Source organism: Ailuropoda melanoleuca, chromosome 9 (assembly GCF_002007445.2).
Source record: "Ailuropoda melanoleuca isolate Jingjing chromosome 9, ASM200744v2, whole genome shotgun sequence".
NCBI lineage: Eukaryota > Metazoa > Chordata > Mammalia > Carnivora > Ursidae > Ailuropoda > Ailuropoda melanoleuca.
Window position 1 is genome coordinate 28,436,825 of NC_048226.1, and position 24,445 is coordinate 28,461,269.

General features: G+C 36.8%; 1 protein-coding gene and 1 pseudogene across 3 annotated transcripts in view; one reads left to right on the forward strand and one right to left on the reverse strand.

Moving 5' to 3' along the window:
- The window catches only part of LOC100473481, a 95,817-nt pseudogene extending 93,191 nt beyond the window's left edge, over positions 1–2,626 (forward strand).
- PEAK1 (pseudopodium enriched atypical kinase 1) overlaps positions 1–24,445 on the reverse strand; it is a 287,490-nt gene that overhangs the window by 180,829 nt on the left and 82,216 nt on the right. The window lies entirely within an intron of this gene.

The following is a 24,445-nucleotide window of genomic DNA, read 5'->3' on the forward strand; positions in this document are numbered from 1 at the left end:
CCCAGAAATAAACCCTCACATATATTTCACAAATATGCAAATCAAAAGTATGATGAGATACCATCTCACATCCAATAGAATGGCTAGTATGAGAGAAAGGAAGGACGGAAGGAACCAAGGAAGGAATGAAGCAAGGAAGGAATAGAAGGACAATAAGTTTTGGTGAGGCTGTGGAGAAACTGGAACACTTGTATACTGCTGGCAGTAATTTAAAATGGTAATTGCTGCTATGGAAAACAGAATGGTGATTCCTCATATTACCCAGCAATTTACTTCTGAGTCTATACCCAAAAAAGTGAAAGCAAGGTCTTAAAGACATATTTTATACAATGATATTCACAGCAGCACTACTAACCAATGCTAACACACAAAAGCCACTCAAGTGTCCACTGACAGACGAATAAATACAATGGAATATTAATCAGCTTCAAAAAGGAAAGAAATTCTGCCATTATGCTACCAACATAGATGAACCTTGAAGATGTTATCCTAAGTGAAATGAACCAGTCACAAAAAGACAAATATTGCATGATCCCGTTTATGTAAGGTACTTAAAGTAGTCAGAATCATAGAGACAGAAAGTCGAATGGTGGATGCCACGGGGCTGGGGGCAAAGGGGAATGGGGAGTATTAGAAGGTGGAGGGACTATATAAAGTATCCTCCAAAAGGAAAAGGCATTTTGAGACCAAAGTACAATGCAGGCAATGGCCATACAGTTTACAGAGTTTTATTCAGGTTAACTAACTGACAGGGAGGTTCAAGCAGATGATGACCCAGAGCTGCACAGCTACTTCCCAGAAAGTCTGGCCCTTGGTCTACAGATTTTATAGAGCAAGAGGACATAGCGGGCACTGTAGTGACGTCAAAAGGTTCATGTGCATTTCAGAGGGTTTGCATGCACCTAATTGACAGAACTCGTGATGCTATCTGTGCATCAGGAAGGGGAAAGACTGTGTTATATGAACAAATTTACAGAGGGCTAAAGCCAAAGCAACCTTCCCCACATTCTAGTCTTGGTCGGCATTTCTATTAAGGCATGTATACTAATCTCCAAGGGGCCTGGAACATGTAGCCCCAAGAGAGGTCCCAGAGAGCACAGAAACAAGATGAAGGGCCAATGATGGAGTCAGTATTATCATCACTCCTATAGGGAGTTACTTAGTAAGTAAGTATAGAACAGTTTTACAAGATGAAAAGAGTTACAGAGATGGATGGTGCTGATGGTTCCACATTATGAATATATATAATGTCAACTGTATACCGAAAATGGTTAAGATGGTAAAATTTATGCTTAATGTGTTTTACCAGGATAAAAAAATTAGAAAACATTGAGGGGTAATGGGCGGAATAAATGAGCCACTGGGGAGTAAGAAAAAAATCTAAATGTCATGAGTAAGGGGGAAATACTATAAGGAAGGAAGAGGGGAAGGAAATAAGAAAGGAAGGAAGGTAGACAGGGATAGAGAGTAAGAGGGAGGGAGGGATTCACACACATACACATATATACACACACAGAAGCACATTTTGAACTTTGGCCCAAAGCACAAGGTACTACAGCAAAGAGAACGCCCTGCCCCCCAGGATATCAACCGCTGTCATATTCTGACATCAAAGATAAGAATTCCAACTTGGTCTAAAGTGACCAAAATTGGACTTTAATTAGCTGCAAAAAAAAAAAAAATGCAGATCTGAAAGGTGCAGACCATGTTCCACTGTCATTGCCTGTTAGGATATCAAATTGAATTTGGAAGAGTTCAGTATGGGTTCTGTTTGCTGAAGTTAGGTCTCAGGATACACACAGAGTGTGACTGCTCCCTGGAGCTGCTGACTCGATGGATACTATAGGCAAGAACCATTTGCTGAAAAAAAGGATATATTCCACAGCAGTTACTTAAAATCAACATTCTCACTGCTTCAAATGGTAATAGAAATAAAATATTCTAATTTCAAACTCACTCCAAGCTGCAAATAAAAAAAAAGTATGTTCTTACAAACTTCTATTAGCCTTAGAGTTAAGTAATGTGTTACTAACACCTGCGACTGCCTCTTCCCTAAAGCCTGTGTCACTTCAGCTGACATGACAGCTCGCCCTCCTTGGAGGAATTCAGTCACTGGGTCAAGCAGGTGAAATTCAGTCCCTGTCAAGCAGGTGAAAATACTTGTCATGGGGGAATTCTTTGAGTGTAATAAGATGTCTCTACAGCTCTTTAAAATCTGTAGGCACACTTCATGGCAGCCACCTCCTTCTTTTGCTACTCCTAGAGCTGCTTGTGTGCTCTCCTGGTGGGGACCTGGTACTCCTTTTGTGAAGCAGCAGCTGGGGAGACTCCAGCGCTCACCATAGCCAAGGAAAAGCCCAAGGAAGGAGTCAAGATTGAGAACACCGATCATATTAATTTGAAGGTGGTGGGGCAGGATGGTTCTGTGATGCAGTGTAAGATTAAGAGGCACCACTTAGTAAACTAATGAAAGCCCATTGTGAAGACAGGGTTCATCAACAGGTCAGATCAGTTTTCGATCTGATGGGCAGCCAATCAATGAAACACACACATATATCTGCATAGCTGGAAATGGAGGATGAATACAATTGATGTGTTCCAGCAGCAAACAGGAAGTGTTTACTAAAAAGGGAATCTGCTACTTGACTCCAGAACTCTGTTCCTCCAGACCAAGAAGGCACTCTCAGTGAGAAAACCACAACTGGTTCCACCACATCCTGACTACTATAGTTTTCTCTATTCTTTCGTTTCCCCCATTCCTTTATCGTACATAAAGTAACTGTGTATGTGCACAAGCATATTGCATTTTTTAAAAGATTTTATTTATTTATTTGAGAGAGAGAGCACGAGCTGGGGAGGGGTAGAGGGAGAAAGGTAAGCAGACTGAGCAGGGTGCCCAACGTGGGGCCTGATCCCAGCACCCCAGGATCATGACCTGAGCCGAAGGCAGATGCTTAACCGACTGGGCTACCCAGGCACCCCTCATACTGCATTTTTTAAAACTAAATGGACAATGGTATGTTTTGATTGACGTCAAATGGAGATGGGATGGAAAAAATACTGGTTCTGTAAAAATACCCCCTTTCCCCATTGGTGGCATGCTCATTCATCTCTCATTTTTATATTCCAATAAGTTATTTTGCTCTTGCTGTTTAACAAAAAAAGAACAACATAAAGATCCTTGTATACTTTGTTCTACTAGAGAATTTTATTTATTTTATTTTTTTTTTAAAGATTTTATTTATTTATTAGAGAGACAGCCAGCGAGAGAGGGAACACAAGCAGGGGGAGTGGGGGAGGAAGAAGCAGGCTCATAGCAGAGGAGCCTGATGTGGGGCTCGATCCCATAACGCCGGGATCACGCCCTGAGCCGAAGGCAGACGCTTAACGACTGCGCCACCCAGGCGCCCCTCTACTAGAGAATTTTAATGTTTTTCATTTATCATTGTAAATCCAAGGACAATTTTATAACTTTTTTTGCATGCAGCTATTATATGTAGGGCAATCTGTCTTTAAATTGGGATAAATTACTCTAAAAGAAATGAATCCTAGATAGTTTTCCCTTCAAGTCAACTTAAAATCTCTTGAAACTTTAACTCCTTGCTTAAAAAAAAAAAATAAATTTTGGGGCGCCTGGGTGGTTCAGTCGGTTAGGCTTCCAGCTCTTGATTTTGGCTCAGATAATGATCTCAAGGTCATGAGATCGTGAGAAGCCTGCTTTAGATGCTCTCCCTCCCTCTCCCTCTGCCTCTCCCCACGCTCGTATGCTCTAAAAATTTTTTAATTAAAAATTTAAAAAAATAAAAAAGTCTGTAGGCACATGAAATCTGAGGATAGGATGAAAAAAAAGAAGAAATGGACTAGGTTTTTACCTCAAAAGTCCCAGTGATATTGCTTTACAAACTACAAAAGTCACTGGATTCTAAGAATCCATGCTTTGTAAATTATAACAGATAAATATCTGTGGTTATCACTATAACCAATAGCATCAACAAAACAAGTAAACCCCAAATTTCAATTACAGACATACTTCGGAAATAATGTGGGCTTGGTTTCTAACCACTGCAATAAATATCACAATAAAGCGAGTCAAGTGACTCTTTTGGTTTCCCAGTGCATAAAAAAGTTGTATTTACACTATACTACAGTCTATTAAGTGTGCAATAGTATTATGTCTAAAAACAAAAAATACTTTATTGCTAGAAAAGGCTAACCATCATCTGAGGTTTCAACAAGTTGTAATCACTGATCACAGATCACCATTAAGAAATATAATAAAGCAAAAGTTTAAAATACTGCAAGAATAAACAGAATGTGACACAGAGACATGAAGTGAGCAAATGCTGTTGGAAAAATGGCACCAACAAACTTGCTTGATGCAGGGTTACCACAAACCTTCAATTTGTTTAAAAAAAAAAAAAGTAGTTATCTGCAAAGTGCAATAAAGCAAAGCACAATGTAACAAGGTATGCCTGTACTCCTGGCCCTTATTTTTCTGTCTGTGTTAAGTTTCATATAATTAATATTTGTAAGGAAAATAAATAGATTGAATTTCTATTATTGAAGAAAAAATGGTCCTTCAATTAAAGTAGTTTTAAAACCCTGTAGTTGCTGATTTATTAATATTCAATGATTAAAAGTTACCCTCTTTTTCTCATCTATACCTTTAAATAAAATTTATGACATTATATAGATTTCCTCAGAGGTTTTGCACAACTTTGCTTACCAATATCCTAATCACAAACTGGGGCAACTGCAGAATATTTAAGTAGGTCATTTAGCTGAAAATCATAAAGAATCCTAGCAGAAAATTTAGTAGAAGATTACTTGCTGCCTATTTTCCTTTGGGTACTTTAATGATTGACCTCTTATGGAAAGAAGTCTTTCCCATGGAAAACAAAAACTTCTCTGCCATGTTCTTCTTCACATTGCACAATGTCCTACTTTGCTATATTTCAGATCCTCTAGGAAATTAGTAGATGACGTGGCTGTCATTTTCTATAACCAAGATATCTGTGCACCTGGATGATCCAAAAGCAGAGAGATTTCAGAACTTAGAAGCTCAGATGTACCAATCTTCTTATAATATTAGCTTTCGGTGGAATTGGGGAAGATAGCTTGAATAAAAAAATTGGTTGCAAAGGACAAATTCTGCTATAAATAGGCAGAATTTTCTATTTTTCTGGCAGCCACGGGATCTAACAATATATTAAAAAAAAATCTATGAGCTGGGAAAGATTTCTCTTTTGAAGTATACTAGGCAATACATCATGTTGATCACTCTCAATTTGCCCCCAGCCTCTGGCAGCACAGTGGATTTACTAACAGAGTTTTTCAAATGGTAATAGATTTCAAAGGTCCCCAGAAGTGGGTAGTGATCACTGCAGCTATGCAGTGTATGCTACATTTTTTAAATTTCAACAAAGAAAACGAAACTGATTTTGCTATTTAACGATTAGGTTTCCTCCTTGCTGTGTGATTTCAACTGAAGATTAACACAGGTAACTTTCCTTTACATCACATCCCAAATTCTCTATTGAGTAGAGAACAGGAATTGAATAATATAGGCAAGACATTTACTTCTCGCTCAATGAGAAATTAATGCCAATTAATATTTTCCAATCTTTTAAGATTATTCAACATTCATTTCACAGCAAATATTTATTGAAACTAATGTATTTCAGGCACTTTAATCAATTCTTCCATCAGCCAAAGTACAAAGAATATTAACAACTATACTGTAATTGTCAGAGATTCTAGCTACCTTCAGTTTTAAACTAGACTAACACAGACCAAAGACGTATTGTTGGCTTAGAAGTGATTACATACGTAACTAGCAACAGGAGAGAAGAGTCATTTTCAGCATTTTTTAAAAATAAAAAAACACAGCTATTTCAGGTCAGTCCCAACCATAAATCTGCCTTTTAACCATATTTATTATTAAGGAAAAAAGTCCTACAGCTTCTGTTCTTGGGTATCTTTAATTCCAACTTTGAGAAGACCCAGTAACTGTCCCTTATCACATTTCTTAAACACGGACTGCTGGGTGGAATACAATGGGTTAAATGGTCCTTTAAAATCATCCTTTCTAAAACTCTTAATTCAAGAAGCATTAAGGAGACCATATGCCTTAAGATGTCAAGGACCACAGTTTAGGATAGCAGAATGGTACAGCTGTAGTCTATAAATTCTACCTTAAAATTTCTCTCTTGCCCTCATCATTGATAGTTTCTCCTCAGTCAATGTTCTTTCCATACCTCTAAAATATTGTCCCTCCTATGTGTTTCTCTGGTGTTATCAGGGCCCACAGGGAGCTAACCTTCAACCATTCCCGGCAGCACCTAGGTAGGACAAGATTGTACAAAGTGGTAATAGCTGGCACTTCTATTCCCTTCTTTCCCTACCCAGCCCCCTGCCAGCAGGACCCAGCAGGGAGCTAAACTTCCACTCCCACCCTTGGCAAAGAGGCAAGCTAAAGAAAACCATTAACTATCAAAATTCATACAATATGAAGTTTCCAAGACTATTCATTAGTTTTTCATTATGAAAAAACTCTTTCCACAAACTCTTTCTCCAAGAATTAATATTTAATCTTAGTATTTACCTTTAATGTGCTCAATTTTCCTCAAGGTCTGGGGATCTTTAGTTGATCAGAGCTATTCTAAAGAAATTCTTCCTCTCATCCTCTCACCCCCATATTGGCTTTTATTTTAAATTTTTAAAGATAACTTAAAAAATAATTTCAAGCTTACAGAAAAGTTCAAGAATAGTATAAAGAATCTTTTTTTCTGAACCATTTGAGGGTAAATTGCTGATATTGTGTCTGATCACCCCCGAAAACTTAGGTTTGTTAGTAAGGCCATTTACCCAAATAACCAAGATATAATCTTCAAAATCAACAATCAATAATGATACCCTATAATCTCTATGCCCTATTCACATTTCATCTATCATCCCACTAATGTCTTTTGTAGCAAAAGGATCAGATTTAGTATCATGGGTTGCATTTAATTGTCATGTTTTTGTAGTCTCTAACACTGGAACACTTAGTTCTTAAGTTTTTCCTTGACTTTCATGATCTTAAAATTTTGAAAGTTACAGGCCAGGTATCTTCTAGAAAGTCTCTCAATTTGGAATTCTCTGATGTCTCCTCAAGATTAGATTTATGTTATAGATTTTGGTAGAAGAATCATAGAAATGATCTGCTGGTCCTCATACTGCATCCTATCAGGTAGTGCATGATTTTATTTTGTTCCATTACTATTAACATTAGCTGTCACCACCTGAGTAGGGTTAGTAACCGCCAGGTTTCCCGCTGTGAAGTTCCTCTTCCCTCCTTAGTAATTAATAGATATTTGTGAGGAGATGCTTTGAGACTACACGAACAGCCCAGTCCTCATTAAACTTTCACCCGTTAGTTTTGGCATCTACCAACATTTCATGGATAACTGATTATACTACACTGGTTCCCAAATTGTGATTTTCCTAATTCTTTTCTTCCTTTTCTATTCTCCATTAATTATGTCACTACAGACTCACGAATGTCTATTTTATTTAGTGGGCTATAATTTGATAATATGAGCATTATATTAGGCTCAAACTGTTCCAAAATTAGCCAGTGAGTGCTCCTTCAATGTTGCTTCTGTATCCTTTAGATATAACCATTCTTTGAGCAATTCCTTACTTTCTGGTACAGGAAGATGTGTTCAGCACATCTTGTCCTGTTCCTTCTCAGCCCCAGCCCTAGAATCAGGCATTTCTCCAAGGAGTCCTAGCACAGACACCTACCTTCCTGGACCCCATCCCATGACTTCTAGACTGAATTATTCAGGAAGGAAAGCAATAAAAAAGCCAAACTGCTACTTTGTTTAGAAGGTGTGACTTGCCCTGATTTCCTCTGTAGCTGAATAGGTCTGTTTCCCCAAAAGCTTATCTGCTTGAATGGCAAGGCTGACTACACACAGTTTAAGGAATTGAGGAGACCTGTAAAATAGACAAACTTCCCCCAGCACATAGTTGCAAAACCAAGGAAATCCTTGCTCTGAAGGTGGAATATTCTAGGTTCATTTTATTCCCAGAAAAGATACCTTTTCCTTTTCTTTCTTTTTTACTACATCTTTTATTTTGTAACAGTTTTAGATGTGTAGACAAACTGTGAAGATAATTCAAAGAGTTCCCATGTGTCCCACACCCAATTTCCCTTATTAACACCTTATGATACACTTGTCACAATTTTTTTCTCTTCCCTCCTGTCATCATTTGTTACAACTAGTGAACCAATACAAACACATTATTATTAACGAAAGACCATACTTTATTCAGATATCCTCAGTTATCCTCCAATGTCCAATTTGTTTGAGGATCCCATCCAGAATATCATATTACATTTAGTCGTTATATATTGTTAAGCTACTCTTGGTTGTGACAGTTTTTCAGAACTTCTTTTTTCTTTGGTGACTGTATTAATTTCCTATGGCTGCTGTAACAAATTACACAAACTTAATGCCTTAAAAAACAAAAACCCAGAAATTTACCATATGATCCAGTAATTTCACTACTGGGTATTTATCCAAAGAAAATTAAAACACTAATTTGAAAATTTATATGCATACCTATATTTACTGCAGCATTATTTACAATAGCCAAATATGGAAGCAACCCAAGTGTTCATCCATAGATGAATGGATAAAGAAGATGTGATATATATGTACAATGGAATATTACTCAGCCATAAAAAAGAATGAGATCTTTCCATCTGCAACAACATGGACAGAGTTAGCAAATATAATGCTAAGTGAAATAAGTCAGTCAGAGAAAGACAAATACCATATGATTTCACTCATTTGGAATTTAAGAAACAAAGCAAATGAACAAAGAAAAAAAGAGACAAACCAAAAAAGAAAATCTCAACTATAGAGAACTGATGGTTACCAAAGGTGGTGGGGAGGTGGGGTGGAGGGTGGGAAGGATGGGTGAAATAGGTGAAGGGGATGAAAAGTGCACTTATTGCCATGAGCATGGAGTAATGTGGAGTATTGAATCACTATACTGTACACCCGAAACTAATATAACACTGTATTTTAACTATACTGGAATTAAGAAAGAAACCAGAAATTTTATTCTCTTTCAGTTTCAGGAGTCATAACCCTAAAATCAAGATCTCCAAAGGGCCACACTCTCTGAAGGCTCTCAGGGAGAACAATTCTTTGTCTCTTCCAGCTTGTGGTAGCCATAGATATCCCTTGGCTTATGGCTACATCACTCCAATCTCTGCCTCCATCTTCTCTGTGTCTGTGCCTTGTGTGTTTTATGAGGGACATGTCATTGGATTTAGAGTCTACCAAGATAATCAAGGATGATCTCCTCTTAAGATTCTTAATATATCTCAAAGACTCTTTTTCCAAATAAGGTCACATTCACAGGTTCTGGAGGTTAGTACAAGGGCATATTTGGGCAGGGGCGGGGAAGAACATCACCATTCAACCTCCTACAATGATCTTGACAGTTTTAAGGATTACTGGTCAGATACTTTATAGAAGCGTGATTATATTGGGATAATGTGTTTGAGAGAAGAGAACCACTCAGGTAAAGTATCATTTTTATCCTATCATGTCGAGGGTACAAACTATCAGCATGACTTATCACTACTGATGTTGATCTTGATAATCTGGCATGAGGCAGTCTGTCAGGTTTTTCCATGATACTCTTTGAAGAAAAGCACTAACAAGAGTTCAGCTTAAGAGGTGGAGAGTTATACTTCCTTGAGGGTGGGGTATCTAAATAAATTATTTGAAATTTTTCTGCATGGGAGAATTGCCTATTCTCCTTTGGAATCAACATCAATCATTTGTTTATATCAGTAAAGACATATGGATATTTCTTTATACTTTGGGTTTTAACGTGATACTACTTTATTTATTCTGCTGCTCAAAGTGTTTCAGCTTTGGACACTGGGAGATATTTCAGTTGGCCCTTCTGTCCTTTTGGCGTGCTCCTGTTATTGTGTGTCTGTATATGTTTTTTAAAGAACCTTCTTAGTTTTTGGCACCACAAGATGATCCAGGCTCACCTTGTATATACAAGGTGCCTGCTCCAGCACAAGAATTAGTCACTTCTCTAAGAAGCCCTCATTCCTCTTATTGGATAATGGTATTAGAAACCAAGATCTGGGCACAAGGTGTGGTCATTGTTACTGGGATTTCATTGCTTATAGGCCCTATCAGCTGACAGAGCAATATAACTGTGTTTATTAACCTGTGTATATACAGACATATCTATAAACATTTCTATATGTAATCATCCATATCTATATTAGGCTAAACATCAGTTCATACTAATTAACGTCTGTCTCCAACTGTAATCCATTAGCACATGGATCATACTAGCTTCTTCTACTTGCTGACCTATAACCCCACTACAATAGCAGAAACATGAAGTTTCAAAATTGTTAACCCTTACCCTGAACCCCCGTATGAGAGTATCGTGTTTATGTATATGGTTCCTTTTCCCTTTTAGTCTTAACAAATTCCACTCATTTCCAAAGTTATTTAGATCAGCACCTTATTCCTCCACTCCTTTCAGTGACATTGTTTCATATATTTGTAATACATTTACACTCTTTAGTCACATTTTACACTCCATCCTGGCATCCCTGACCATCTAAATGAAGTTTTAAAAATTCGTATATATTAATACTCACTCTTTCTAATATAAAGTTCTACAGGTTTTAACAAATACTTAATGTCCTATATTCACCACTACCCTAAAAAAGCCCCTGTGCTTCACCTAATCAACCTTCCCTCAATTCGTTTCTCCCCTCGGCTCTTGGCAACTATTGATCCTTTCACTGACTCTTATTTTTGCCTTTTCCAGAATGTCATATAACGGGACTTGTACAGAATGTAGCATTTTCAGACTGGCTTCTTTAACTCTACAGTATGCATTTAAGATTCATCTACGTTTTTTCACAGTTGGATAGCTCTTTTCTATTTATCGCCAATAATACTCCATTTATGGATGTATCAAAGTTTATTCATTCACCTACTGAAGGATATCTTGGCTGCTTCTGGTTTGGGGGCAGATTATGAACAAAGCTACTATAAATGCTTGCATGCAGGTTTGGTAGATATGAGTTTTCAAGTTAGTTGTGTAAATACTTAGGAGTGTGTTTGCTGATTTGTACAGTGAGACTACATTTAGTTTTGTAAGAAACATCAAACTGTTTTCCAAAGTAGCTATACCATTTTGCATTCTCACCAGCAAGGAATGAAAATTACTATTGCTTCACATTCCTGCCAGAATTTGCTTTTGTTGGTGTTTTAAATTTTAGCCATTCTAACAGGTATGTAATGGTGTCTCATTATTGTTTTAATTTGCAATTCCCTCACGACCTATGATGTTGAACATCTTTTATATACTTACTTGCCACCTATACACCCTCTTTGATGAAATGTCTCTTCAAATATTTTGTTCATTTCTTTGATTGAGTTGATTTATCATTGAATCTTAAGAGTTCTCTACATATTTTAGATACAAATCCTTTATCAGGTGTGTTTTGCAAATATTTTCTGAGGATACCTTTTATCCTTTGCTCTTACATCATTTACATTGTTCTTCAGAAATAATTTGGCTTTTGCACACACTATTTCCTGAGTAAAGCAACTAGAAGAAGGCTGACAGCAGGCTCCAAATTTTTTCTTATACCATTCAGAATTGAAGTGCATTTCGGGATCCAGAAAAAGAACAGTTATGGTCATTTAAAATCCCTGGAAATGGCTGTGTGACAGAATATGGCATATACATTTTGAACTGCTTAATCATTCTTTTATAGACTAGCTGAAGGTTATTTTGTCTCTCTGGCATTTTCTTATGTCTAAGCTGCCTTCCTCTGTCATCCAGGGCTCAGTTTCAAGGTTGAAATACATTACGATAATCACAGTCAACCAAAGGCATCCCTATTCCAAACTCTCCATAACTTCATGCTTTTCCCATCAATTTCACTTCAGTTAAAAGGCCAGTTAAAAGAAGAATGTATGAATAAATCTGAGCTTACAAATTCTATTGCCACTATTACCTCACACACTCAGGCTTTTTATTAAATTTGCCATCTTCACACTATATCATACATTAAAAAGATGATAGGTACATAAACATCTTCAGAAATTAAGTGACTCCACTTTAAAAAGCTGAACTTTCTAAGTAAAGGTTCCCCATGCTTTACCTAAATAAAATATCGTCTATATTCCACCTTGGATACTTCCATTACTTCACATTTCTTCAATCACTTCTCTCCCAAAGCCAATGAAGAAAAACAATAAAGAGAAATAGAAATTATTTTTTATTATTAAACTATCACTAACCTCATGCATTTTTCAACTAGAGCTTTAGCTTCAGGACAAAACCATGACTATAATCCAAGCCAAGTCCCAGGTCTGAGGCTTATAAGTAGCTGATATTAAGCACTTCACAGTTTATGTGGGTCTTGGCTTCTATGTGTGCAAAATGAGGGAACTGGACATGATGATCACCAAATTTTCTTAAACAAACATCAACTATCCAAACTTTTTAACTTCTCCTGCTGACATTTTCACATAGAATGTAGGATCTTTTTGCAAACATTCCTGGAAGAAAAGATCTACAGAATCACAGTAGCTCACAAAGGAAATAACAGTATAAGAAGTGATAGCTATAAACATTTGGGTTAATAAAATGTTACAGTCCTAACAAAAGCCTACCCTTAGATTCTGTATTGACCAGCTTTTTTTTTTTTTTTTTTTTTGGTCTTGGCTCCAATAACAATTTTTCTGTAAAACCTTTCCTGCTTCAGAAGGTCTTATGCTAACTATCTCTTCTAGGTTCTCATGGCACATGATTTCCTTTCTATCAAAGCATTTCAATCAGACGATGAACTCCTTCCTTATTTGTCCATGTAAACTGGATCATACAGACATCATCTGGATTGAATTTTAGCTTTTATATGCACTTCCCTATCTAAACAGAAGGGGAACAATTTGGAAGGGGTCTGGCCAACAGTCACAAAATACTGGAAAAAAGAACCTTGCTCTTTGAGTTCGCTTTAAAATTATGTGTATACAAGGCTGGAATATTTATCAGTTTGTAAACTCTGGGGGTCTTCATATCTGGTTACAGCCCTCATAATACTTAATAAGTGTTAGGAATATACTAGCTGCTTAATAAATGTTGAATATGGAAGAAATAAAGGTTAAAAATTTTAAGAATTAACATAGCATAACTTAACTTTTCAGGTATACTAGTAGGTATTCAGCAGAATGAATATGAAAAAAATGATAATTTAAATGTAAGCTTTCTGATAAGCAGTCTGAAGTAATGGAGATAGTAAAAGTGCAATCAGATACAACCGTGTGACAATCTCACTGAGTTTCTTTCTAAAACTAGAACCAACTTAGTTTACAGGGCTGCTATAATGAATAAAGACAATGTATGTAAACCATGTATTAGTCCACGCCCCACAGTAGGTGCTCAATAAACACATGGCAATATTATGTGACTTATTCTTCAATATAACTTCAGCCTTAATAGTGATAAAACCTTCCCCTCTTTGCTTCATTTCAACATATCCCTCATTTGTTATTTAAGTCCCTTCTGATGACACCTCAGTTAAAAATTTCAGGTATGTATGCTTTTCCCAACTGTTAGTTTCATTACAAAATTCTATTAGGAAGAAAACCTTCCATACTTTAACTGTAGAAAAAAATCAGTTTTATTTAAGTCCCTTCTGATGACACTTCAGTTATTTAAGTCCCTTCTGATGACATTTCATTTGTTATTTAAGTCCCTTCTGATGACACTTCAGTTAAAAATTTCAGGTATGTATGCTTTTCCCAACTGTTAGTTTCATTACAAAATTCTATTAGGAAGAAAACCTTCCATACTTTAACTGTAGGAAAAAATCAGTTTTGATATTGCATTGCTTTTCTGAAGTCCTAGAACAGTAATAATATTTATGACACTGAGCACTGAAGTTTACGAAGCAGTAAATAGCTTTTGAGGCTGATTAAGCACCTCTGTTTCACTTCACATACTCCAGTACCACAGGCATTACCCCTTAATTAAATGCTTGTTTATGTTACACAAGGACCTTTTCTGGTCTTACACCTTTCAACAAATACTAGAATGAGAAAGAAGGGAAAAAAAGCTAAATTACTGGAGAAGATGGTATTAATACTAAACTTCTGCTCAAAGCTGGGTCAACAAGATGACAACATGCACAAGTTTTACTATTTAAAAAACAATATCAAGGGGCACCTGGCTGGCTCAGTTGGTAGAGTATGAGACTCTTGATCTTGGAGTTGTAAGTCCGAGCCCCCTGTTGGGTGTAGACATTACTTAAAAATAAAATCTTAAAACAAAAACAAAAACCACCCAGAAAAAGCTGTCCGTTGGAAAGATATCAATTCCATTTGAAATGTTGGACTTGAAGAGTACAGGGAAAACCACAAACATCAGGTAATAGGAGGACAATGCTCTCTTCAATCTTACTTGGAAATAATTATAAAGTCATTTTATAATTTTCATTTGATATTAATAGCTCAGCACTTGAGTGGCAAAAGATGAGAAAGGCACAAGTTTCTGTGTCATTATCAAAGATGAATGTGTCTTCTCTCATTTATGTGCATTTTTATCTCAGAGTAAGATAAAGGAAAAGTTAAAAGAGAAAATCTTAGAAATCCCTGACAAATTATCTCCAGGCTTTGCAGTTCATAGAAAGTTCAGTTGCCACCACCACTTTTAACCCTCCTAGTTCAGGCAGCAAGTGGTAAATCCGTACTTTTCCACAGATAGGAAGAATGACATGTAAGGCTGCATGTTATAATTCATGGTAGGATGTGTGTTTTTCAGCAAGGGAAAAAACAAAACAAAACACCTTTACAGCTCCAGAAAAACAGCAGTCTGCATGTCCTGAGTGGCAAAATGCCAACTGGATACACTGTACTTATGAAATTGAGCAGCTGATCGCAGATTGAAAATGATAGTGATATGCAAATGTAATGGTGTAATAAAGCTAAGGAAGTGGTCACTCATCAGATAAATCATCCCCTACACCAGTTTCTATCGCCCAAATGTCCTCTGTCCTCACCCGCTATTTAATCCACCAAAAATGTCTGAATAAATAGCTTTTTCTGATCTGTAAGCTAAACACCAAATTGTATTTCACATGTTCTCTCAACTAATTTGTTCTTGTATATTTTGCATTTGCCATTAAGCCTATCAACTTGTTTTATTTGTAATCATCTCTATCATTTACACTAATAGAAAGGGGACAGAGTGGTAAATGATCCAAATCACTCAAAAAGCAAAACTTTATAAATTTAAATAAGTTGTTAAGAGAATTTTAAGCCATAATACATCAGGGAGTGGGGTTGTTCTTCCTGGGGAAAAGCTACCGAGAAAAGACATGATAGCTGTCTTCAAATACACAAATTGTCATTCCACGAACAGTGCTAAGAATTAAAAATGGTAGATGAAAACTGTAACAAAGAAAGTTTGTGTTCACTGTATAAAAGACAAGACCTTATAAGTGGGTGGTACGGAACACTCAGGAACCAAATGACCTTGAACAGCGGGTTGGCTGGACTAAAACCAAATGACCTCTAATCTAAAGCCTCTTCTCACTCTTGAGTCTCTTGAGTCTATGACTTTCTAGTATATGTTTAAAGTCAGGATGAAATCTGGATATTTGTCAGTAGTTCATGAAATCACACAAAGTTCTAACTGCGAGGTTTGGGTCTGGGGGTCAGGGAAGTGAGGAACAGAATGCTGACCCTGAATCAGTCCTCTGAAAATCCCTTATGTTCCTGGTGTGCTCAGAGTACCCACTTAAGCGCAGCTTATACTATTCAAAACTTCCCTGAACAAAGCAAACGATTGTTAACTTTCTCTGTGGGTTTCTTACCAAAAATTGGCAAACAAAGCAAACAAAACTAAAAAATTGGGAGAGAAAAATCATTGGGCTGTAAAAAAGATTTTGAACAAAAGAATCTAGGGTCCTGACAAGGCCTGTATTTAAGGAATTTACCATGAAGTCCAGACAGGACAGGATCTAACGGAAGGAGTGAAATGAGCAGTCTGTATACAAGGAATGAAGGTTTCGGGGTGGGGGGTGGAGATGCAGAAAAGCTACTTTTAAAGAGAGGAGCTATAATCATTTTGGAAAATTAAATGCAACTATATGCTCTCCACCTTGCTCAACTCTACAAGTTTATGCAAAAGACAGAGTAAGTGAAGCTTATAACCAAGAAATCTGCTGTAGATCTGGGTGAGGATATCCTGAGCAAGTGCTGAAGTTATCTAAATGATAAATGTTTCAGATAGCAGAAACATGTGCAAAGGCCCTGAGATAAGAGGGAGCAGAGCATGTTAAAGAACTAAAAGAAAATAAGTGAGACTTGAAAAGTAGATACGCAGGAACCAATGTATGCCATATATCACAGGCCATGTTAGGATTTAGTTTGTAGGCTAAGATCATCAGTAAACCTGAGAAGAATTTTTAAACACGTGTTATAATGATCAGATCTGGAGTTTGAAAAGATCACTGGATACTGGGTAAAGCATGTACTTTACAAGTTACCAAAGTAGAAGCAGAGAGACCATTTCAGTGATGGTGGTGATGATGATGGTCTAGAACAAAGTGGTGGTACTGGAGATGGAAAGCATATGCATTCACGAGGTATTTCAAATTGTGAAACTGAATGAGAGAAACTTCATTTAAAATTGAGTCTAGAGGCCAGAAGGGAAAGCTCTCCTGCCTTATTACTTGTCACCAACTGTAACCCAACAGGAAGGGACATAGCTTGTATTCTGAACAGGAAGAAGCCTACTTTGCTATTTCAACAAAAAGAAGGAAAATTTTCTCCTGGCCCAGCAACAAGCTCAGCCAGTAAGAAAATATCACAATTCAGGCAAGGAGAAACTGTCACCACCCTGAACTTTCGCTTTCTTCCTACAGACTTTCTTTCAAAGCAGTCCTCCCAACTTCCTCCTTTTCTCTATAATGTAACATTCCTCTCCTTGGACCTCTGGACTTGTCTATGATTTGTCATAGCTTGCATGTATGAATTGCAATTCTTCTGCTATTTTTGAATAAACCCATTTGGCTGGTAAAATAACTGGCTGTTTTATTTTAAAGGTCAACAAACTATAACAGCCAGTTTATATTTTTTTAAGATTTTATTTATTTATTAGAGAGAGAGCGGGCGTGTGAGCATAATGAGGGGGAGGGGCAGAGAAAGAGGGAGAGGGACAAGCAGACTCCTCCCAGAGCAGGGAATTTGACAGGGGGCTTGATCCCACGACCCCGAGATCATGACCTGAGCCAAAGTCACCTGCTTAATGGACTGAACCACCCAGGCACCCCAAGAACTAGTTTATGTTATAACAGAGGTTGAATACAAAGATCCTTGAAAGGGATACGTAAGAATTAGGGAAGGTCTTCTGAAAGTTCTGTCTTACAGGTTTAAAAGGCATTGGGAGTAGAAGAATCTCTGGTTGAAGAAATGTTCTGAGATAAATGAGAGCACAGAAAACTAAAGACGGAATTAGTTAAATGTTTGGAATGAAGTCAGGGGTGTGTACTGCAGAGTGGTTTGTGGGGACACTGCCATAAAATGAGACTGGACAGCCAGGAGGGGAGTGAGATCCTACAGGGCTTTCAAGAGAAAAAATTTTGAACTTTATACTAGAGACAATGCAAAGCCAGCACATAATTTTACTGAAGAGAGAAACAAGATTTCATCTGCCTTTTGGACTAGGCATGTAGGGCTGTAATGTTGTACATGAGAGAAATTCCTAAGGGTCAGAACTAGTGGAGAAGCAAAGGAATTAAAGAAGATGGGACAAAAAATATTTACAAGGTAAGAAAACAGGCTACCAAATGATAACCAAATGGATGTGAAGAGTTAGAGAAAAGGAGGGGACTAGGATCTTGCTTAGGTGTCTGCCCTGGAACTGGCTAAACTGCCAAACCATTTGCAGATACAGAGAATATAGTAAGAGAAATTGAAGTGACAGATGATGAGTAATCGTGACCAAGCAAATGACAAAATATGAAAAATATTCTGTTTCTAATCATAGTTACCCATGTAATTATCTTATTCTTTATACCATTATTAAACCTGGGTCCAGTGGGAACTGGACGATCAACAGAGTTCCTTTCTTTTTGCTCTGTATTATGAAGTCTTCCACATGGTAGGTCCTCAACAAATATTTCTTAAGTAAGGTAATAGTAATTGTGCCAAGCAAGTTGATATCCAAATTGACTAAGACTGTGCTCAGCAGCAGCAATTACTGAAAAACCAAGTAACAATAGTTAACACACAGGAGTTTATTTTATTTTATGCAAAAAAGTCTGGAGCTGGGCAGACCAGGGATGGTTCAACCATATAGGTCAGCAATAACATCAAAGAATAAGGTCCCTTCTTTCTCCCCACTGTGCATTCCCTAGCATTTGCTTTCATATTCATACAGGTATCAATTCCATTTTCCTGACAGGAAGAAGGCTGAAGGGCCCAAAAATACATCCCTCCAAGATTTGACTTGATTTTGGAAAGAAAGCCCTTCCCAGGAGATCTGTATTGAATAACTCTCTGGCCAGCAGTGCGTCACAGGGTCAACCTAAATTTGCCACGTTGGAATTCCTATTTGGTCTACCAGAAATCTTAAGGGGAAAAGGGGGGGGGGCAGGGACCAGAACTAGGGAAAAAAATAGTAAGAGAAAAAATACAATAGCACCAAGATCTTGGTTCCCTAATACTATTCTCCAGTAAAAGGAAGCAAGGCTCCTTGGAAAATGGCTGATACTAGGTCTGTGGCAGAAAACACACACTGGGTCTAGAGCAACCTGTAGTGCCAGAAAATAATGAAATGCTTACCAAAAACACAAACACAAAACCTTGTTGATGGGGTACATCCAAGGGGCACAAGAGGCAAGTGAAAGAATTCCTAATGGCCAAAGCTGGAATAACTTGAACAATAAAATACAGTATTGGGTTAAAGCCCAAAGGATAAAATAAATCTCCATGAGGTCATACTCATGATTAAATACATAAATAAAATGAGGGAAAAAGACAAACCTCCTGTACAGAAGAATTTCTAATAATTTATGTAAATACTCTGCCCTCAAGGAAGTGAAGCATAACTCTGACTCTTTCAGTATGGACTCTACACAGAGACTTCCTTCTAAAAAGCAGTGAATGAAACGGGGGGGGGGGGGGGGGGGNGTAGGGGGATAAAGTAACTTCACGATGCAGGAGAAACCTGAGAAACACTAACTACTCCAGCCAGGTAATCAAGGTTAACATCAACAGTGATAATTCATGTTGATAGTAGGTACCCTGGATGTGATCTGATGAGACTGACATTTTACCCCTGTCAGCTTCCAACCCACACTGCAGTATAATCATGAGATAAATATCAGATAAATCCCAAAAGTGGGGTATTCTACAATACACCAGTACTTCTCAAAACTGTCAAAAACATCAAAAATAAAGAAAATGTAAGAAATTGTTACAACTAAAAGGAATTTCAATGTAATGTGGTATCCTGGATGAGATAGTGGAAGAGTATTAGGTAAAAGCTAAGGAAACTTGAATAAACAATGGGTAATTTATAATAATATATCAGTATTGGTTTATTAATTATAACTAATGTACTAAATTATCATTAAGATATGAATAGGGGAGGGGGCGCCTGGGTAGCGCAGTCGTTAGGAGTCTGCCTTCGGCTCAGGGCGTGATCCCAGCGTTCTGGGATCGAGCCCCACATCAGGCTCCTCTGCTATGAGCCTGCTTCTTCCTCTCCCACTCCCCTGCTTGTGTTCCTTCTCTCGCTGGCTGTCTCTGTCAAATAAATAAATAAGAAAAGCTTTAAAAAAAAAAAAAGATATGAATAGGGGAAATTCTGTGTGTGGGGAGAGGTGTATGGGAATTCTGTACCATCTTCTCAATTTTTCTGTAAAGCTAATACTTCTCTTAAATGACTGTTAAAAATACAGTAGCTACCTATAATGTCATCACAGTATTAATACACTGAGAGATCTTTTATCAGTTTTGTTTTCCTCTATGAGCATCTGTATTCATACATCAAACACATTTATATTTTTTCTTCTTTTTAATGCACCTTTTTTTTTTAAGTTTTTAATCCCAGTTAGTTAACATACAATGTTATATTAGTTTCAAGTGTACAATATGGTCACCAACACTTCTGGTTTTTCTTTTTATTTTAGCTAAATGATAAATACATGTTCACTGTAGAAAAATCAAAATACAGATTTAAAAAAAAAATGCCACCACCACCACCAAAAAAAAAAAAAAAAAAAAAATTNAAAAAAAGATTGCCATTTCCATATATGGCCTTCCAGCCACATACTGGAATATCTAGGTGAATATGTATTCATCGATGCACTCACTACTCTTTCACCAGTCGTTTCCTAATGCATACATAGCCGTACTTGGATTTCAGCTCAGAAGTCACTTTCTCTAGGAGCTACCCCCTGGTTCCCAGACCAGGCTGAGTGCCCCAATAGGCACTTGCATAGCTCTCGGTACTCCTTCTCCTAGTCAATATCACATTTGTAATCAAATAATCAATTGAGAAATTAATCATTATTAATGTCTATCTTCCCTCTAAAATGTAAGCTTCATGTATTATTCATCACAGTTTCCCCAGCATGGTGCCTTAAACACAGCAGGCATTCAACGAGGAATAACTGGGTAAATGAATGAATAGTCACCGTTACAGACAGGAAAAAATATTCAAGAAACCTTAGTAAAAGAGATGTAAAACAATGTGCACAGAAAATCCGTGGTTTTATTTTAGTAATAATAACAAAAGGTTCTTCTATGCACAGAAAAACAAAACATACAACAGTTCATAATAGTTAACTTTAGGTGGGGGATTTCTGCAGGCTTTCACTTTCAAGTGTATGTATTTCTATCATGATTCAATTTTTAATGAGTATGCACCATTTTTATAAATAGAAAAACAAAGATAAAATATGCATGCATTATAGGAAAGTTGGGGGAAAAAAGACAAGTTCTTTTAAAAAAAAAAAAAAAACTCTGTCAGTCTCATTACACCAGACACAACCATAGGTAATACTTGTACCTTACAAATTAATTTTGGTTTGACATAGTATAGAAAATTTTTTATTTTGACTTTTATGTCTCATTTCATCCACATCATCCTTTTAGGTAGACAGCCCTTGGCCACAAAGGAAGTAGCACAAAGAGGTTGAATGAGTAGTATGTAACCCCAGGGCTGGTTAGAAACAGACAGAAGAAAGGGATCTCCTGATCTTGCACTCCTTATGAGTCCTAACAGTTCAGCAACAAATAGTCAAAGCTGAGATTTCCTATGTACTGTTTAACAGGTGAATTCAAATTTAGCAGCTCTACAAATGTAAATTAACCACTTTTATGATATTTGAAATGTTGTTGATATAGTTAGACAAATATTTATTGTGGCCTTAAGGAAAGATATCAATAATGATTTTAAAAATAGAATAACTATTAACATATGTAATCAACTTGGATAGATCTCAAGGGAATTATGCTGGGTGAAAAAAAGCCAACCTCAAAGGCTACACTATATGATTATATGATTTCATTTATATAAAATTCTCAAAAAAATGAAATTTCAGAGATGGATAGCAGATTAGTGGTTGCCAGGGATTAGCAAATGGGGAGAGGATTGGGAGTGACTATAAAGTGGTAGTATAAGGGAGCTCTTTGTGGGTATGGAGCAGTTTTGTATTTTGAGTATGGTGGTAGTTAGCCAAATCTGTATAAATTATAAAATTGCAAAGAACTACACACACATACACACACACAAAAGCAGGTAAAACTGGTGAGATCTGAATAAGGTTTGTAGATTGTACCAATATCAATTTCCTGGTTTTGCTACAGTTCTGTAAGATGTTACCATTGGGGAAAACTGGAAAACACAGCAACTCTCTGTACTATTTTGGCAACTTCCTGTGAATAACTATTTTGAAATTAAAAGTTTTTTGAAATGGGCAAAAAGACAGTTGGTAAATGATAAATGATACCAAAAAACAAAACACACAAACGAAAAAACAAAATAAAACAAACACCTCATAATTTACCCTTGTCAAAAACCCTTTATACTAGGTTTTCATGAACTTTCAATACAGAGCAATAACTGAATAGGATACCACAGAGGGAAATTTCTAACAGAGGTGTCCAACAACAAATTGGGATCTTAGGCAGGCAGTCAGCTCCCCACTGGAGGTATGTGAACAAAAATGGGATGATTTTCCGACAAGGGATATGATAAGAATGACTCTTACATTAATTTACATGTGGTACCTAAATACCTATTCTAAGGCCCCCTTATGGATTTGGCAAACACATGGCATAGGAAACACAAATCCCACTCCGTCCCTTTCCAGCTTAGGATCATGTGAGACATTATTAGATTGCACCACTCCTTTACAAATGTCTCCCAGAAGCCTCCTAATTGTCAACAGGTTCTCCAGGCAGCTACTACCAGTCAGTCTCAGTTGGTCCCTCCTACCAATGCAGTCGATATTCTGTAAACCCTCTGATGATGGCAAAACATAAACTTTAATTCAAAAGTAAAGCTCTGCCAAACCTTGCACTAGAACCAAGAAGACTAATAACCTAATAGATTTCAGAGAAGACTGCCTCCAGCTGTAGCAATAATCATATCACTATGATAATGCTTTGAAATTTAATAACCACTCTGATCTAATGACCAATATCACTCAAAATAAATTAGATTCACCTTTTAAACTACTCTTACAGAAAAGGTGAGGAATAACTTTTCATCTATAATAGGTGAAATTCTAGCACATGGAAGTAAGCAATAATTTTCCCTAAATATAGTTAAGAACAAAAAAGCATACCCAAGTACCCCTTATAAAATTCAAGGCTTTGAATCTTTTGAGTAGTCTACAAACACCTTTAATTTCAAAAGTAGTATAACAAACAAAATCTCAAATAGGAAAAATAAATGTATACTTAATAATGAAAACTATAATCTCTGAAATAACCAAAAAGTTAATAACCAATTTTAAAAAGTTTGTAAATAACAGAAAGAAAAGGGAACCAAAACTGACTGTAATTACCAAGAAGGAAACCTTTGTTGGATGCACAGGACTCTAGGAGTAGATCATGATACCCACTGAAAAGAGCATGGTGGCTCATAAAGAGAACTAAAGCACAGACACAAAAGGTTCTCTGAAGTGTTTCATTTTTTTAAAAGATGTTTTAAGGAATGTGAAAGGATAATACCAACCTCTTCAACCTGCCAAGGAATGAAATAAAAACAGCAACTGTGTATCTCCTGTAGACCTCTGTTTCCTAATTTTGTGCAGCCATCAAGCCCTCTCAAATAACAGTTCTATGCCACAAGGCTATTCGTCCTAATATCAGGGACCTTCCAACACCAAATTTATAGATGTACCCAATTAGAGCAGAGCACACAGATTGCCATTGTTGGTATCACTACAGAGGGTCCTTTACTCCTTCCTTATTTACCTTTTTCTTTGAAAAATGGGAAGTTGCTCCCAATGGAAAATCTCTTTAGAGGGTCAGCCATAAGGCAGCACCAAAATATGAGGTTTTGTTAAGATAACCAAAATGCCTCTTTGTAACAAAAATATTCTCATGCTTTATGACATATTTTGATTTTTCTCTTTGTATTCATCACTGAAATTGCTGATACATGATGTAAAAAATTAAGAAGAGATTTTGAAAGAGTCTCCTAAGCAGGAATTGCAGCTTCCCTCAGTCATCTGGGAACATTTGGCCTCTTGGCCTTAGTCTCTCTTTATTCCCTAGTGTCACTGCAACCAAGAGAAATCAGTTGGTACAAAATTTGGTAATAAAATGTCTATCCCTACCATATGGCAATTATTCAAATAGCTCTCTCTCGCATGGTCTTCTTAAAGAATAAAACACTTAATCTCGTACATTTATATCCTTAGCGTTGAGCAGGATGCTTGCACATAGTAGGCACTGGGGAAGTGTTTATTAAAACATTTAATAATCACTGCAAAACCTCTGGAGAAAAACAACTCTACTGTTTATTTGATTTTTATTTTTCAAGCTTTTCTAGACAGATAGAACCTAACACCCAACAATTTGTGCTTTGTCTCTACAGTTCATTATTTTTCAAATCCAGGAGTTAAACGACCTTATCTAGACCAGCTAGTTGAGCTTCTTATTTCTTTGTGCCCAAGTTTAAGACTTGAGAGGCAGACAATGAGCTAGCTCCTCAGGGGCAGGAATCACATCTTATTTATCTCTGTACTCCCAGTACCTGGTTATGGAATATGAGCTCAATAAATGTTTGCTGAGTAAACGCATTATTAAATCGATCTACGGTGGATTTTTCATACTAGCTAAAAGTAATTTCTAATACT